This window comes from Tachypleus tridentatus, unplaced genomic scaffold, assembly GCF_004210375.1.
Source record: "Tachypleus tridentatus isolate NWPU-2018 unplaced genomic scaffold, ASM421037v1 Hic_cluster_2, whole genome shotgun sequence".
In the NCBI taxonomy this organism is placed as follows: domain Eukaryota; kingdom Metazoa; phylum Arthropoda; class Merostomata; order Xiphosura; family Limulidae; genus Tachypleus; species Tachypleus tridentatus.
In genome coordinates, this window is record NW_027467782.1 from 33,906,320 (window position 1) to 33,924,083 (window position 17,764).

General features: G+C 30.0%; 1 protein-coding gene across 4 annotated transcripts in view; it reads right to left on the reverse strand.

Annotated features, from left to right (window-relative positions):
* Positions 1-2,799: 2,799 nt before the first annotated feature.
* LOC143243104 (serine/threonine-protein kinase atr-like) overlaps positions 2,800-17,764 on the reverse strand; it is a 67,787-nt gene continuing 52,822 nt past the window's right edge. The window contains exons 10-13 of one of the 4 annotated variants that reach the window (XM_076486850.1): positions 15,840-15,932; positions 7,875-7,931; positions 4,357-4,515; positions 2,800-3,575 (exon numbers count right to left, since the gene is read on the reverse strand). The gene's annotated coding sequence lies outside the window, so the exon portion shown is untranslated. Of the gene's footprint in view, positions 3,576-4,356; positions 4,516-4,785; positions 4,845-7,825; positions 7,932-15,839; positions 15,933-17,764 lie in introns of all 4 variants that reach the window. The other 3 variants (XM_076486849.1, XM_076486848.1, XM_076486846.1) reach the window with 3 other exon arrangements.

Below are 17,764 nucleotides of genomic sequence, written 5' to 3' on the forward strand. Positions count from 1 at the left end.
ACAAAAGCAAAAGCATGACAATATTATCAAATTTTATAACCTTTTAACTAGTGTTAAAATCCCAATTGAGTTAAATGGTTTTAGCTGTTTCCAGAAGTGTAAAACTAAGCATAAAGAAGCACTTCATAGTTCAAAACATCAAAGCAATATACACATATTTACACTAATTATTCATGTCCACAGTAACATACTATTCTGAAAAAAAATTGCCTATGGTCAAAACAAAGTAATACAAAAGGCTGGGACAAGAAACAACTAAATGTTGAACATTCAAGAGTAAGCAGTTTGAATCATGATGTGACCATTGAAGTCCAACCTGACAAAATGGATTGTAAACAACTAAGAGTTTTTGTGAAAACATTTAAGAAACACAGAGGCTGATACCTTACAGAAGTTTCCACCCTTCATGATGGTTATTAGCTTACAAATATTTTGAACCCTTAAGACAACTAATGGTCACAGAAAATGTTAACCCTTATCACTAATCTCTGTAACTGTTGAAGGCCTGTGCAAGGGAACTTGCACTATCATTAACAAATTGTTTTATATTAGTTAAAAGGCCACTCTGACTTTTTTTCCCAACAAATAACAAAAACAAAACATGAAAAGTTTTTACTCACTATCTAAACATGGCTATCTTTTGTGAGAATTTTATATTGCTCTGTACCTTTTTCATTTGTCTGAATCTCTTGAGTATCTAATATGATTCACAATAGGTATTCCATGAATTAAAAAAACAACAACATGATATAGTACTATACTTGTACTAACATAAATTAATATGTAAATCAGGGAGTACTAAGTCTTCTGTTTACAATCAGTAACAGGAGTAATGTTACAAAAATTCTTCTTCATTAACAAATGTTTACTAGTAGTTCCAATGCTGTAAACATCTACAAGTTTGGGATCTTCAAAATTGGTATTTCATATAACAAACAAATTAAACAAACAGAAGCAGAAACAGTATAGTGCTAGAGACAAAAAAAAACCCTTAATGTTTAATTACATCTCTCCCATGAGCAGTCAAATTTATAAATGAAAAAGCATGAATGATATTAAAAAAAAGCAACACTTAATGATTGTAATTATGAAAAAAAATGGATCTTAACATATTTTTCATGAAGTATGTATTATTCATACAAACAATGTAAATTATATTACCTTATTATTAACTGCAATGGACTATTCCACTAAAACCTCTTTGCAAAGGAAAAGTATTTAACTACACCATCTACCAAATAGTGGGGTTTATTTAATGTAAAGTACAAAAACTGTTGAAAACTATACCACCATAATAACCTGATGATGTATCATTCATTATGAGCTGAAAATGCACTTTACAACATAGCTAATAATTATTTTATCTAATTAGTCAATTACAATTCAACCAGTAGCATACTTATATGACAAGTAAAATGCACAACTTTAAATGTTTCATAAAAGTTAAGCACAACTAACTTCTTTCAGTGTCAAATTATTAGAGAAACATGTCAAACATTATTCCCATTTTTTAAGAATCTTTAAAAGTTCTTTTCCCATTTGTAGACTATCCTACCAAACATTTCTTACAAGCATGAGATGTGAGATTTATTTCAAAATAAACTGAACACTGGCTTTCAGATACGCAGCTCGTAAATATGTTTAATATTGAGTAAAAACCAGCTGCCAGCTCTAAGTGTCTGATGTAAGTAGAGGATGAAAAGTCTGTTTATACAATGACAAACAAATTATACTACTGTGTAATATTACTACAGACATATTTGTTTTGTATATGTAACAAATAAACTGAATTATTCTATAGTAGTAACATCATATGCTCTTCTGCATTAGTTTGGTAAACAACTTTGTCAAATTATTTAGCACCACAAAACAGTCACCTTATAGCAACATCAAGGTACAGCACAGTGACAATCATTTAGCCACTTTTTCATGGTTGTAGTACTGTTTGTTTGTTTTTAGCATCTCCCACTACATTAGAGTATTACCATATTAGCACATAACCATTTTTTATTCCCTTGTCATAATACTGTGATTTTCTAGTGTCTGCCATTAGGTTGCAGCAGTTGTGGTATAGTAACAATCATTTTACCATTTATGGATTATTATAACACAATGTATTCTTAGCACCCTTCATGATGTTACAGCATACCAGTCAACTATACCTAAATTATTGTACATAATACTAACTGTTCTCTCCTGTATTGTCTGCTTACCATTTTACTTCACCACATACCAGGTTGGCAATTTTACTTTGCATCCACATGAAAATGTTTCTTCCAGTAATAACTGGGACCACACTTGAGAAACTGTATTAAGTACCATTCTAAAAATCTCATAAAGGCCCTTGGTGTTTGTTTTGAAAACATATCTTTACAGATATTGTTTATACAGATGACTCTCTTAACACAACTATATCAGTGTGTTGAATCATAAAGAAGACAGTTTAGATCTATCATAGCTGCTATTTATTATACTACAAGGTTTGTTTATATTCTAATATCTGTATGTAACTTTACAATTAGTTGTTAAGTTATGTTCAGAAAACACGAGGAATTCAGTTGTGTCACAACAACAGTTTATAAGATGATTCAAGTTAATTTTCTACTATCTATATATTACCTTGAGACCAAACAGTTATGAGCTAGCTATTAAATCAAATGGAAAATTAGAACAGAACTATTACATGTACCACAATAGCAACATGTTAATTTACCTAGTGATTTCTTGAAATGTCTACATTCATACTATAATGAAGTTTTTTTTTCCCTAAATTTCTAAATCAGTTAGAAACCTTATGAATTTTATTTTTTTTATGTTAGAAAATATTTCAGTGTTTGTCTTATATTGTAATATTTTACTTATAATTTCACTCAAGGTATAATTATTAATAGACTAATACACTAAAATCTGCCAGACAACACTGACCCGTGTTTAATGTCTTTTTTTATTATTTGTGTTATGATTACAATTTAATTATAATATCAAACTTCCCTCAGAATCACACTTTCCCTATTCTATAACACAATAAATGGGCTAAACAAAAAGTGATTTAAAACTGAGAAATAAAGCAACACATGGGTCAAATAATTTTAATAATTTAGTGTTATAAACGTTTTTGTCTCTCACAAAATTTTAAAACTATATAGCCAAACAATTAAAAACTGGTCAATATATTTTGTTAGAAATAAGTAGAAAGTGCACTTCTCGGCCTAATTTCCTTGTAAGGCAAATATTAATATGGTAAGCTCTGCTGCTAGAACTATCCATTTTTTAACAAAACTGTGGTCATGATAAGAATCTTTATATTTTATTAATGTTAACTGAAAGCCTGGTTCAGTCACTTCTCAGAATAATTGATATCAATGTTCTTGACATTGAACAGTCACATTTTACTAATTCATTAAACACACAAAAAACTGAATGGATACTTTCCATCAAGCCAGTAATTATAGGAAACCAAAATATGTAACAAAGGGAAGAATTAAGTACAATTATACTAATCACTGTTTGATGTTAACTGTCTGAGCTGTTTTAGGGCAGTTTCTACCAACTTCTTCTTGTCTGCTTCTCTCACCCTTAAGGGAGTAAAGAACATTAATTCACACTAAAAGTATGGATAGGTCAAATTAATATTTTAAAAAATTAGTAAATTATATTATTAAAATTGTACAAATCCTTTTCATTCACAAGACTGAACAAGACCTACCTAAAAAAAAATAAGACCCTTTAAAAAATGTTGCATTATTTGAAACTTGTATTTTTTATCAATAATTTTATTTCTAAAACAACTTGAAAGGTAGTTATACACTTTTCATAAATAAATAAACTTTGGTTCAAAAAACATGCATTATAAAATATAAAGTGTAAACACACCATTGTAAAGTAAAAAAAACAAACAAACTTTTTATCTTTATAACACAAATTCATCAATCAATCAACTCTTTTACAAGTCTGCACACACACAAATTTGCCCAAAACAATGTTTTAGGTAACACTGCATAACAAATCATTTGCTACTAGAGAAAACTCAAGTGATTCTTGGTAGTTAACTAGTTTTGGTTTCAGATACGTAATCAAAATTTGTCCATCACCTCTAGATTTTAAGATACTGTAGTATCTCACTACTTTATCAACAATATGTGGAATACCATACAATCAGCTCAGTTCAATAGGTTTATACTGTGAAATTAAGTTTACATAGAAAGTTTAATGAACAAAAGGAATAAATTTTTGATAACTTCAAACAGTAACTGTATTGTATTGGTGTAAAACTCCATATATATTGTTTATATGTGCTACTTGTTCTTGATAAAATTATAATGACTTGCACCAATTTTGCTTCATTCCCATGTTCACCTTTTCTGCACAGGAATATTTGAGGAGTCCCTCAACTGAGCTTAAAATGGGCAGAGTGATACACCTCTCTCTCAACTGCTTTTCACTCACTCACTCAGTTGGTTACTTTGTCTGGCTCTGCCCGCACTCAAAACAAAGTCCATCTTCCTCACATCATACCTGTGATATAATCACTTTCACTTCAAGTAAAGTCCAAAAAACCACCTAAACAGTTTATGCTACATTTGTCTTGTACAGTTTCCAAATCTGGCTTCACACAGTGGCTAAATAAAAGAAGAGCAATTGTGTCATTTACAATTTCAATGATACAGTGTGAGCCCAAACATCATCTAACTTACTGTTATTTTTGCATTAATATTTCTGGATATTCAGACAAAACTAAACAATACACTAAATATCCAGAGATTGCATCTGTGATGAAACCAGTACCTCATGGGGATGATTTTCTTGTGTCACATCCAGCAGCAAAGTGGGAAATAGAAGTTATACTGCAAAAAAGACAATGAATGATCTTTACTTCCTTCATTTAATAATTTTACCCCTGTGGCATCTCAGCATAAACTGCCTCATCTGATCACACAAGATGAACTAAATGATCAGATTTGTGACTTGTTTTATACTGAAACAGCATGGGGAACTTTCATTTACGGCAATGGAATTTATCATAAAAGTCTTGCTTCTCACTACAGCATGCAAGATACTTTGTGTTTCTGTACAAATGTTGATGCACTAATTGAAGAATCAAGTACTGATTATACTCTCAAGAAAGAAAACATTTTACCCATTCATCTAAAGTTAGTGTGAAAATTGTGCTTTTACATAATGGGAACACTAAGCCATTGGTTCCTGTTGTTAATGCTGTGAACACAGTAGAACATGCAGCTTATTCCTGAAGCAATCAAATATCCACTACTGCTAAGTCCATAAAGTGAGTAAACCAAACACTGTAGCTTTTTGTCTGTCTGGGATAGCCAATATCATAAAATTAATTAAAAAAAACGGAATGGCCAGTGAGAGAATTACGTTCCAGGAAAACAGAAAGTTGAGTTCCAACTTTCAGTGAATCATCAAGATATATTTCTTTCATCACTCCATCTATCTTATAAGTTTCAAAAAGTTAGTGAAGTAAAAACTAAAAGGTGGTATCTTTGTTGGGCCACAGATTTGGGAAGTGCTGATGAATGGTGATTTTGAAACACTACTCAGTCAGAAAGAACTTACTGCTAGGAAATCACTCAAACTGGTTGTTAAAGTTTTCTTAGGAATTTACAGAGATGAAAACTATGTTGTGATGATTAATGATATCCCTGAGAACTAGAGGAAAACTGGGTCCAAGATGTCACTAAATTTACACTTCTCACATTTTTAATTAAGCTTCTTATCAAATATCTAGGTGCAGTGAGCAATAATCTTGGTGAGCACTTCCCTCAAGTTATGTCTATAATAGAACAGTAATATCAAGAAAGACAGTGGAATACTGTGATGATGGAAGATTACTGTTGATTCTTATAGCATGAAACTAAAAACATACATAAAAGATACAACAAGTCTGTCAGGTATTTTGTAAAAAGAAATAAAAAATAATACCATGATGAAAGTTTTAAATATAGCTTAAGTGTATTTTCAGTATATAATTACATGTTGTTTTTGAACATTCTTAAATGCAATTTTCAATAAATAAATAAAGTTATCAGAGTGTTATTTTCATAATATATAAGAATATTTAGAATAAACCTAACATAGCTCAAAAACTAGAGGTGATCAGTAATATTCAACAATTTTTAGAATCAGGATCAACAAACTACTCATGAACAGTTGTATTTTTATTGTGGTAGAGAAGCTTCTTTTGTGCACAGTGTAACTTCTACTAAACATATAATTACTGTGACTCAAACACTTATATGCTTTACATATTTCTACAAATTACTTTCATTGAATGACTTAAGGATATTTCAACACACAAACAAAAAACATGAATTTTATCTCATAACTAAAAGCTGGTAGTTAAAACCATATGTAACTTCTGTTATAAAGAAGCTTACACATAGAACAACCTTAAATATAAAATTTTCAAAATTACTTACAGATCAACCTATACAAAATATATACTTCATGATATTCCTACAAGTATCTATATTCTTAGTTATGCCAACTAACAAGACATGCTTTAACAGATATGAGGTGTTCTTTCATTATAAAAAGCCTAGACACCTAGTTATCATAAAAAAAGGTGAGGAAAACTATTGTATTTATATGCAAGAAAGTATCAATTAATTGTGCAAATTTGTGGTAAGCACTGTTAAATATATGAATAAACAAACATTCTGAATTCAAGTGGTTTTCTACTAAATGAAACTAATTATGGCTAAATTAACTAACACATTTATGATTATTAACTTCAAAATGTAAAATAGAATTTTAATTATAAACATTATACCATAAATTTAAGATTTTATTTCTATCTATCTTAGAAAAATAATATATTAATAATATTTATCTACTTTGTATTCAATGTTTTATTACTCTCACATTACACGTGGAGATGAAAATGTCAGAATGTTTATTTAATTTGAAGCATTGGAACCTATCATCTTGTGAATATGTGCAAATTGTATGCATGTATGATTAACTGACTACACAACAGACATTCAACTATTATTAAACTCTAGACAGTTAAAACTGATTCATTAATAATTATGGTATTAATACAGAGAATTCTCAGGTTATGTTTAATATATTACAATGATAAAAAACATCTATGGAGAGAAACTTTTTGGTAATAAAATCTACAACTTTTTCCAACTTCTGATCAAAACAAAATACCTACATAGTTCAAATAAAAATTAAATGAGTAATGAATATTATGTACATCTAACATATCACCATACTAATGATGATCAGAAGGGTGTCATGGAACCCTCAATGCAAGCAAAGTTTTTGCTATAATCCCAAACACAAGATTCAGCTGCTTAGAAGGTTTAGTTTTGTTCTAAACACATACCTTAAGATAACAATGCAAAATAATCCTCATAAACAAATATATATATATATCAAACAATTTAACCAATACTAAAAATAAACTAACATTAAAGAAAGAAAAAATAAAACATTACTTTATTCAGAGTCTACAACTATTTATCATCTTACCTTCATTCTTTCTAAATTTGTATTTACACCTGTTAAAGGCTAGTTGAGAAACTAAATAAGACTTAACTTTTAATTTAAAAAATGAAACTTGACATCTTGCAGGACACATCTTGAAGTAAGACATCAATAGTATCAGGTATCTTAAGGGCAACATATGACTAGGTAACTAAACATACAACTTTTAAGGTGGCTATATGTTTTCATTTTCCTTTTTTAAAAATCAAAACATGCATAATAATTATTGGAAAGACTAACAATTTATAATAAAGCAGTATAGAGTGACATTTAAAATTAACTTTGATTACTTTTATGTTCCACTTACTTTTCAAGCAGAACTACAGCAACTTGTGGGTTTACCCTTCAATACTTACTATTTTCTTGTCCATAGTCATGAAAGTAGGTTGCCCAGTCCCATGTCATGAAAAGATCTAGAAATTATAAGAAAATATAACTACAAAAATTCTACAAGAAAAATTCCAGTGCACCAAAATAAAGTAAACTGTTATATGTAAATTAACTAACAAAATTACAAGAAGAAGGAATTGTACACCGTAAGTCAGAAAGTAATAATAAGAAATCAGTTTTAGTGAAAGGAGACTGATGGACTCTGTGACTAAACTAAAATAATTGGAAGATGTGATATCGAAAAATATATGTAACTATTTTACGTAGTGGAGTTTCCACAGTTAATACATCTTTAATTATATTTATTTGTTTGTTTTTGAATTTCATGCAATGCTACACGAGGGCTATCTGCATTAGCCATCCCCAATTTAGAAGTGTAAAACTAGACAGAAGTCAGCTAGCTATCCCTAATTTAACAGTGTAAGACTGGAGGGAAGTCAGCTAGCTATCCCTAATTTAACAGTGTAAGACTAGATGGAAGTCAGCTAGCTATCCATAATTTAACAGTGTAAGACTGGAGGGAAGTCAGCTAGCTATCCATAATTTAACAGTGTAAGACTGGAGGGAAGTCAGCTAGCTATCCCTAATTTAACAGTGTAAGACTAAACGGAAGTCAGCTAGCTATCCATAATTTAACAGTGTAAGACTGGAGGGAATTACGTACTTTACATTCACACTTAGACACAACTAGCTATCATCTGATCTTAACATTAGTAACAGAAGGTGTATTTAATGGGCTAAATATAAGCATTGGGTGTAAAACATTATTGTAACAAAGGCTTAGTTGAAACACTACTCCACTGAAACCCTTGGTAATTTTTATCTTACTTTTGTCTATACCTCAATGTTAATAAACAACTGAAAAAAATATAAATAAAATGCTATCTAACTTATCATGGTGCAATAAGTGAGCCTAGGGTATTATTTGTTTTATAATTAAGCTTAAAAATGTACTGTGCAATAACTTACTCTAAGCTCAATAAAGACAAAATATCAATTCTAAATCTATATACTTTCTGAATTAAATTGTTTTGTTCTATCACCAAAGTTAACAAGAAAAAAAAACAAACCAATATGTATATTAAACATTCACAACATAAATACCATAGTTGACCTAACAATATCAATTGGTAGTTTTGTTACAAAACAATGATATAAATTGTAGACCATTACTATTAAAACAAAGAAGCATGACACAAACTGTTTATTATATATATTAACACCAGAGGGACATTTAGAGTGTTCCTTCTACCACACACATTATACTCTTTAACACTGTAAATACCTGACAGCCATAAAGCTTCTTATTTCCAAAGAATGCAACATGTAGATCTTCAATGTTTTCAGTTTACTAAAATGTTTAGTTAAAATAAAGTTATTTCAATTTTTAAGTCCATCTCATGCTACGTTTATCATTTTTATAAAGTACTTCATAACTTAATGTTTCATTAAAAATTCAAAATCTTCCTATTAACAGTAAGCAGCGCCAATCTTTATACATATACTCAAAAGGTGATATACAAAACTAACTTTTATCTCTGTATTTCTATAGACTGATGGAACTTTTAGGTGAATAGGTCTATTCAGATACCAATAACTATTTTGAATCTATTCAATGTTACACAGCGTGGCTTTCAAATGCATCACTAAACTTTTGGAAAAGAAATATCAATAACTAACATACTGAGCAAGAGCAAGAATTTAAACTGAACAAAATACACTATTCATTTCAAGCAGGCCAAACTAGCCTAACAATCCTTTGACTGTTTATTTACATGTAAAACTGAATGAGTGCTTAAATCTTTATCAGTACAACATATAACCCAATAAATGTGACATAAAATATCTTAACTCGATTGACTATTATTTATTTAGGATAATAAAGAGCAATGATTAGTAGGGCACATTACAAGTACAGATGTTGATGTCATTTATGTAAATAATAACAGAAGGCATTCCTGTCATGTTTAGATGTACATAAAAGAATGTGCACATTACATGAAAGATGGCAGTGACAACAGTTAAAAAATGTTAAAACAGGTTTCACAGAATAGAAAAATAAAAAGGAATGGGAATTACAGAAAATGATAATGTAAAGAAATATATAGGAAACAATACTAATATATGGGAAATAGAAAAATTAATAAAAATATAGGTGATATTAATATACAGGTAACAAAAAACTAATATACGGGAAATAAAAAAATGAATAGAAATATTGGTGATATTAGTATATAGGAAACAATCCTAATATACGGGAAATAGAAGCTGAGCCTTGAATACAGTACTGTAGTCCATATATAGAACAAGCAAAGCAGTGACAGCACCAGATCAGACCAACTTAATGTCAGCAAACTTGTTCCTGTGAATACCAACATGACCAGTTATCCAGAAAAACTGGATGTGAATAGAAGATAGAAGAAAAATAGGCCAGCCAGTGTTGAATATTGTGAAAATAAGGTTAGAATTAACACAAAGCGATTCTCTGACCAGTAGAGAGTGAAGAGAGTTGGTATAAATAGAACAGTGAGTGTACTGTGTAGCTTCGATATCATTCAGAACAAAAGAAATGCCATATAACTTGACAGTGAACACAGAAACTGTAGAGTGGATATTGTACAAAACCACCTAGCTGCAACAAACCATGGCAGATCCAATAGACTTAACTGATTTTAAACCATCTGTATAACTGGGAATGAAAGAATGATTCAAAAGATGTTTGGCAATGAAAACAGTACAACCAAATGCAAGTATCAACCTTCCTCAGATGACTCAGAGAAAGGCAACAGGCAGAGGTGGTAATAACACATAGTGTGGTGGGCTGATTGATGGAAAAAGCAACATCAATCTGTGACATACTGAACTCAGTCAGCTTCACCTAAATATGAAGACCAAAGGGAAGAATGGCAGACTGTATATTCCCAAAAAAGTATAACCAGTGGAACCCAGTGTACAGACTCTGAACTGGAGACATATGGAAAGACCCTGTTCAAGGCTGAAGTCTCAGATGGTGAATAGGGTACAGCATCTTCAAGGCCAAGGTCCTGGCAGAAACTTAAATAAGAGACAAATAGTTCAGTTTTGAACAAAAAATCAATCTGCTCCACAAGAGGTGGAAGAAGGGATCTGGATCTTGAAGATGTTCAGTGCCGTTGTACACTTTGTATTTCAGTCGGTTGGTTAAGTTTTACTTCTGTGTATATTTAACAATTACATCATTATATTGGGTCAGAAAGGCATTGTAAAGTAATAAAATCAAAAGCAGCCAATCAGGAAATGTTTAGAAAACTGAGGCTGTGCAAAAATAAAAATTCTTATTGCATTTTCACAATCTGCAATTATTATGTACTTCCAACATTTGTTTCACTACTTTCATTACAGTTGGTGTTATGGTGGTGAAGATGAGAGAGCAAGTTTAAAGTTCTATGAAAAATAAAAAAATGATATTCATTAAGATGGTATTATAAGTAAGGTAAATTAAACATAAAAACCATGAAATATAATAATAATAATAATAATAAATTTATTAAGCAATAAATTAGACACAAAAAATCAAATAACAATATAAAACCATCAACAAAGAGTTAACTCGTCCTGTGATGGTTAAACACATAATAAAGTAAAATCAAAACTTACAAAATCAAAATAAAGTTCCCAGAATATTATCATCAGTATTTAAGATCCATTGTTTTAAGTATTTCTTTTGATTAACACGATTAATAGAAGATCTTATACTATAAGGAATAAAATTATGAATACGAGGTGCCAAATAAAGATATTGATGAAGTGTAACTGTTTTACGTGGTGTGGGTACATTAATTGGAAAAAAAGATTGAAGTCGTGTAAAATATGAAGTGACTTTAAAAGGCCTATTAAAAAAAACATGCATTGTAGATAAAGCTAAAAAATATAAATAAAGTTTATCATATGAAAGAGGGGAGTTAAATTTACTGAAATCGGTATCAAGCCTATGGGTAAAAATAAGAGAGAAAACACTTTTTTGCAACTTGTGAATAGGAATTAAAAAAGTCTTATATGTGCCACCCCAAATTGAAATACAATATTGTAAGAAAGATTGAAAGAGAGCATAATATACACTTAACAAAATATGATAAGGAGCACAATGACTAAGTTCAAAATTAGCATAGAACTATATTTTAATTTATTAACTAAAAAATTAATATGAAATTGCCAATTTAATTTTCGATCTAAAATAATTCCTAAATATTTAACAGAGGAAACTTGAGTCAATTTGGGACACTTACAATTAGGGTAAGTATAACAATCATTGGAATGATAAAAAATAGAAGGAAAAGCTGGAATGACACCATAAAGGTTAAACTGAAGAAGAAAAGATTTAGATATATTTAAGGAGAAGCCATTACAGAAAAGCCAATTTTTAATTTTATTAAGATCACTAGAAATAATGGCTTCATTAATTAGATTTGGCTTACTATAAACAACAGCAATATCATCGGCATAGGCTTGGATATCTCCAGAAAACTGTTGGTAAAGAATATCATTTATATAAATGAGAAATAATAAAGGGCCCAGAACAGAACCTTGTGGTACTCCAACATTAATTGTAAGCCAATTACTATAATTATTATGGATACAAACCGATTGCTTTCTATTGTGAAAGTAAGAAAAAAACCAATCAAAAACAATGCCTCTAAAACCATAATAAGATAATTTATTTAACAAAATTTTATGATTAACAGAATCAAAAGCTTTGGCTAAGTCAAGAAAAACAGCAATTGGATGAAGATCAGAATCCAAAGCTTCTGTAATACTTCCCACAAGTTTAGCAACAGCAACCTCCGTTCCAAGCCCAGGCCGAAAGCCAAATTGAGAAGGAGACAAAACTGAATGTCTATCAAGAAATGATAAAATTCTAATCTTCATAGATTTTTCAAATAGTTTAGAGAAATGTATTAATAAGGAAATAGGTCTATAATTCGTAAAATCAAAAATATTACCAGATTTATAAATAGGAATGACCAATGATAACTTTAAAGCATTAGGAAACTTCCCTTGAGTAAAAGATAAATTAATTAAAAAAGTCAAAATTGGTGCAAAAAGATTAGCATTAGCTTTCAAAATCTTAACCGAAACACCATCTACACCATTAGAAGCTGAATTTGATAAGGAGAAAATATTATTCATAGTTTCAGATACAGTAACAGGATATAGGTAACAAGAAGAAGAAGGAGCAGGAGGCATGCCCTGAGAACAAAATTTAGGATCGGAGCAAGTAGATTTAGCAACATTAACAAAAAAATAATTCAAATCAGATAAATCAGTAGTACCAAAATTACAAAATTTCTTTTTTTTTTTTTAACATCAATAATAGAGTTAACAATATTCCAATTCTGTTTAATAGTTTTAGCATTCTTAAACAGGTTATGATAATAAGTCCATTTAGTCTTACGGGTCAAACTAACAACATAATTCCTTAAACACTTAAATCTAATCTTTAGATAAATATCATCAGGAAATTGATGTACTTTCTTTTTTAACTTATCTCTTTTAATCATTAACAAAACCAATTCACTGGTAATCCATGGCTTAATTTTTCTAAACTTTCGTGACACAGAAACAGTAGTAGTACAACTTTGAATACAATCAGTTAACACTTCAGCAAAATTATCATAAGCAACATTAACATCAGAACAATTCATAACACAAGACCAATCTGAAAAATTCAAACAAGAACTCAAATCATTATACTTAATCTTTTGAACATTTGAGACATGTTCTAGATCCGATAAAATGTCTATACCTAAAACAATTGGAAAATGATCGGTCAAAAAACTCTCAACAATATAAGAATAACAATTTTTAACAGTATTTCCACTAATTAAAAAATGATCAATACAAGAATTAGTAACATTGGTTATCCGTGTAGGAGAAGAAATAATAATACGAAGATTGTTCTCAGACAAAAACTTAAAATATGCATTTTTTATAACAAACATCATCAAATGCCAAAACATCTATATTAAAATCACCAACAAGTATATTAATATCATATTTGTATAAATTCAATTCTAATGAAAGCTCATCAATAAATTTCAATACAGGCAATCTAGGAGATCGATAAACAACAAAGAGATTAAATTTCTTATTTTGAATCATACAAAATAAAATTAAAGCATCAGACTTAATGTACTGTACTTCTCTTATCATAGTCAGTATCTCAAATTTAACAAAAACTGCCACTCCACTAGCCTTATTTAGACCAGAAGATGAAGAATAAAAGGAGTAACCTGGAATCGAAAAGGAAACAAATCCATCCTCAACAAACCAAGTTTCAGAAAAAGCTATTATATGAAATTTAACAACGCTTGATTGTAAAAAAACAAGAAATTGGTCAAAATTTTGAGTAAGACTTCGAATGTTAACATGTATTAAATTTAAATGACCAACAGAAAAAAACATTTGGTAAATCAGAAAGAGAAGACAAAGTTGGTGTAACACCAACAATATCATCAAAATCATCAGCCATTGCAGTATTTATAAATTATTAAGATCAATCAAGCAGCATAAAACAATGGGCTGAGTAGTTTCTGATTTCCTAATAAGAATATTACCATTCGATACCCAAAGAAATTTATAGCCAAGATCTTTCTGTTTTCGTTTTGCTTGCATGAAAATATCACGATAATATGGGGAGAGATGTTCGTTAACATAAACTGGATAAGATTCATTACAGACCTTAATATCATTTGTATTAAGAGAGCGAAATTTAGTTTTCTTAAGTTTAAGCAGATCAAATTTAATTTGCTTACGACAAAACTTAACAACAATCTGTCTCGGACTCTTATTTTCAGTTGTTTTCTTTCCTATACGATGAACAGTGTCAATATCTGTAGGAGCACAGTCAACCCCAAAAGTAGTTGTAATCTTCTCAACAACTTCTTGCAAATTCTCATTAGGCTTCTCTGGAATACCTCCAATCAAAACATTATAGTTATAAGAATATTGTTCCGCGTCACACATCTTCCTCCGAAAACTTGCCATCTCCTTCCACAATTCTTCATTTTCGTGCTTTAATGTTTTATTTTCCTGTTTACACTCCTTAACTTCAGCTCTCAAAGTTGTGATATCCTTACTCATAGTTTCTACCTTCTCTGAATAAAATTGAAAGGAAGTCACTAATTCTTCGACCTTTACTTTAATTAAGTGAAAGTCATCAAGTCTTGACAAAATTTCAGTAACTTTTGTCTTAAGCAACTTCATATCTGCCTCCCCCCATATTTAAATCAAGCTCACTATTCTCAACAAGATTCACTGTCTCCCCCTCTAACGAAATGGACACAGTCCTTCTTAATGGAGATTCACTATTTAGGCTTAACTTTCTTTTTCTCATACAAAAATCACATTCATAACTTTTCCCAATTTCATTAAAATATTCCAAATCCTGTTCAGTAAAGTTCTTACATCTTAAATGATACCATTTTTGACACTCACCAGAGCAATGAAGGGCTTTATCACCAACTTTAATATAAACTTTACAAAATCTACGTGGCATGCTAGTCAGCCATTTGTAATGTAACCATTAATTTTATTCTTAGCATGAAAAATCACACTTTTCACAGAATTACTTGACAGAGAATTCAAAAAATTAATGGATAAATGTTTTATGAAAGCAATTTACTTGAAATATAATTTCAGTTAATAAATGGCTTGTAACTTTTACATAAACATTTGCCAAAACTCATGATGATACACTTTGTATATTTAGAACATTTCAGTAGTTCATGTAATTTCATGGTTACATGGAGATTACAGAACTGGTCAGAATGACCAAGCACACATACAGGTTTAATAGAATATAATTTAATTGATAATGGAATATGTATGTGGATCACAATCAGTAGCCTAAATGTTTTGAAGTGCATTTTTTTAAATTCTTCAGATACACTTGCCATTTTGGAAACTTTTTGTAAGCCTAATTTTCTTTTCACTTTTGATAAAACACCACCAGTGACTTGATCAGGAAAACTGCTCTTGATTGGATGCTGTAAAAAATTACTTTTCATAAATGTACTTGCTACAGTTAATTTTAAACATGAGTGAGGAATAAAATCAGGAGAATGTTTATAATACATAATATAAAGTTTGTTTTCAATGGCCCATAATTAATCTTTTTGTTAAAATACAGTTTACTACTAATTATTTGGTATTGGAAACTTTTGTATTAAGGTGGTTAATTACCTCAGACACATTTCAGTTACATTGTTAACCATACTGTTGGCAAGTCTTTCTGCAATTTTATATCAAATCTTATTTCTTTATTGAAGAAATTATAATAAAATAAATAGATTTTATAATCTTAAAATCCCTTTCTATGGGAAAAGATTAAGTATAGAAAATCTTAATGGTTTACATAAAAAACATAATTAAAGAAAAAGTTATTAATTCAAATTCTGTTAAACACTTATGAAACAAAAAGTAACTTCTGAATTACAAGGTGACAAGTGCCTGCAGGATCAAACAACTTCATGAGAAAGATAATCAATATATCTTGCTCTGATCCACCAAATACTTATGAAGTGGTGTACAACTTTGATTTTCATGCACAAGAAGGAATGGTGATGTATGAAGGACTGTTCAGAGTGATGCAACTTAAACTGATTATCAAGTAAAACGAGGAAGTTATCTTTCTATTCAAGCCACTAGTTGGTCCTCGATAGTCTTCACTTGAAATATTGTGTGAGCTTTGTCTGAGTAATGACACTGATTTGTTGTAAATTGTTCACACCACAGCTACTAAACTTACTCCAGGGATGGAAAGGTTATATTAAGATCTCTTTATAAAAGATCAACAGACAAGGTTTTCAGTATGTTTAAGTGGGTGATACTAATGAATCAGGGAGATAATCCTGTCAGTGTACTATGTAGTGCTGGATTGTGACTCTACACCATATTTTATGCACAATATCTTAAGGAAGATCCAGAGGCATGCTCTCCCAGAAATATTTAAAATCAGAAACACCATTCTCTCTATTTTCTGGTCTCTTTTAAAATAAGGGTATAAAAAGTGATTAAATTTGCAATGAACATGTGATTTTGTGTTTCCTTCATTAGGTGTAAAACAACTTTTCATAAATGTTATATCTTTTCTCCTTTTGTAATGTGAAGATGCCTTTGAAGTAGGCTAAACTCTTTGGTAAATATAATTTTTGTGGGGGAGTGGGTGGGGTGGTTTGATTTACTGACTGAATACGAAACAACATGACTACATTTAATTTCGTATGATTGAGTAGAGAATGCCCATTAAGTACATACTACTGACCATACAATCTACATTACATTTTTCTCTCTCACAATAAAGTATTTAAAATGACTTTAAAACATATTCCTATAATTAAGAACATGAAAAGTTCAGTTAAAATAATGTTGATGACTGAAATTTTACAAAATAAAAAAGCTTGTTGACAAGAAATGTACAAAACCATAGAAACTAGACAGAATTAGGTAGATTCTCTGTTTTCAACTGAAATACGTGATTGACTTACCTGGCAACTTATGAAAAGCATGTTAAGAGCATTAAAAAAAAGAAGAGAGAAAATAGATTTTATTGAAATATATAAAATATTCAGGAAGGATGAATGTGTTGTGATTTCTTGTGATATATCTAAAAACCAAAGGATAAGAATGTACAAGTTTAGGATTTTAAAAAGACACACTAGATTTCAGGTAAGACCAATTTTATCCTCTTAACAAGGTGTCATGCATAAACAATAAATTATCACTAGCATTAGTGTACAGCAACACCTTGCAAGATAGGAATAGACTCCAAGAGTGCATCCAGTGGCAAAGACAGGGTGGGCACATGCTAATCAACCAA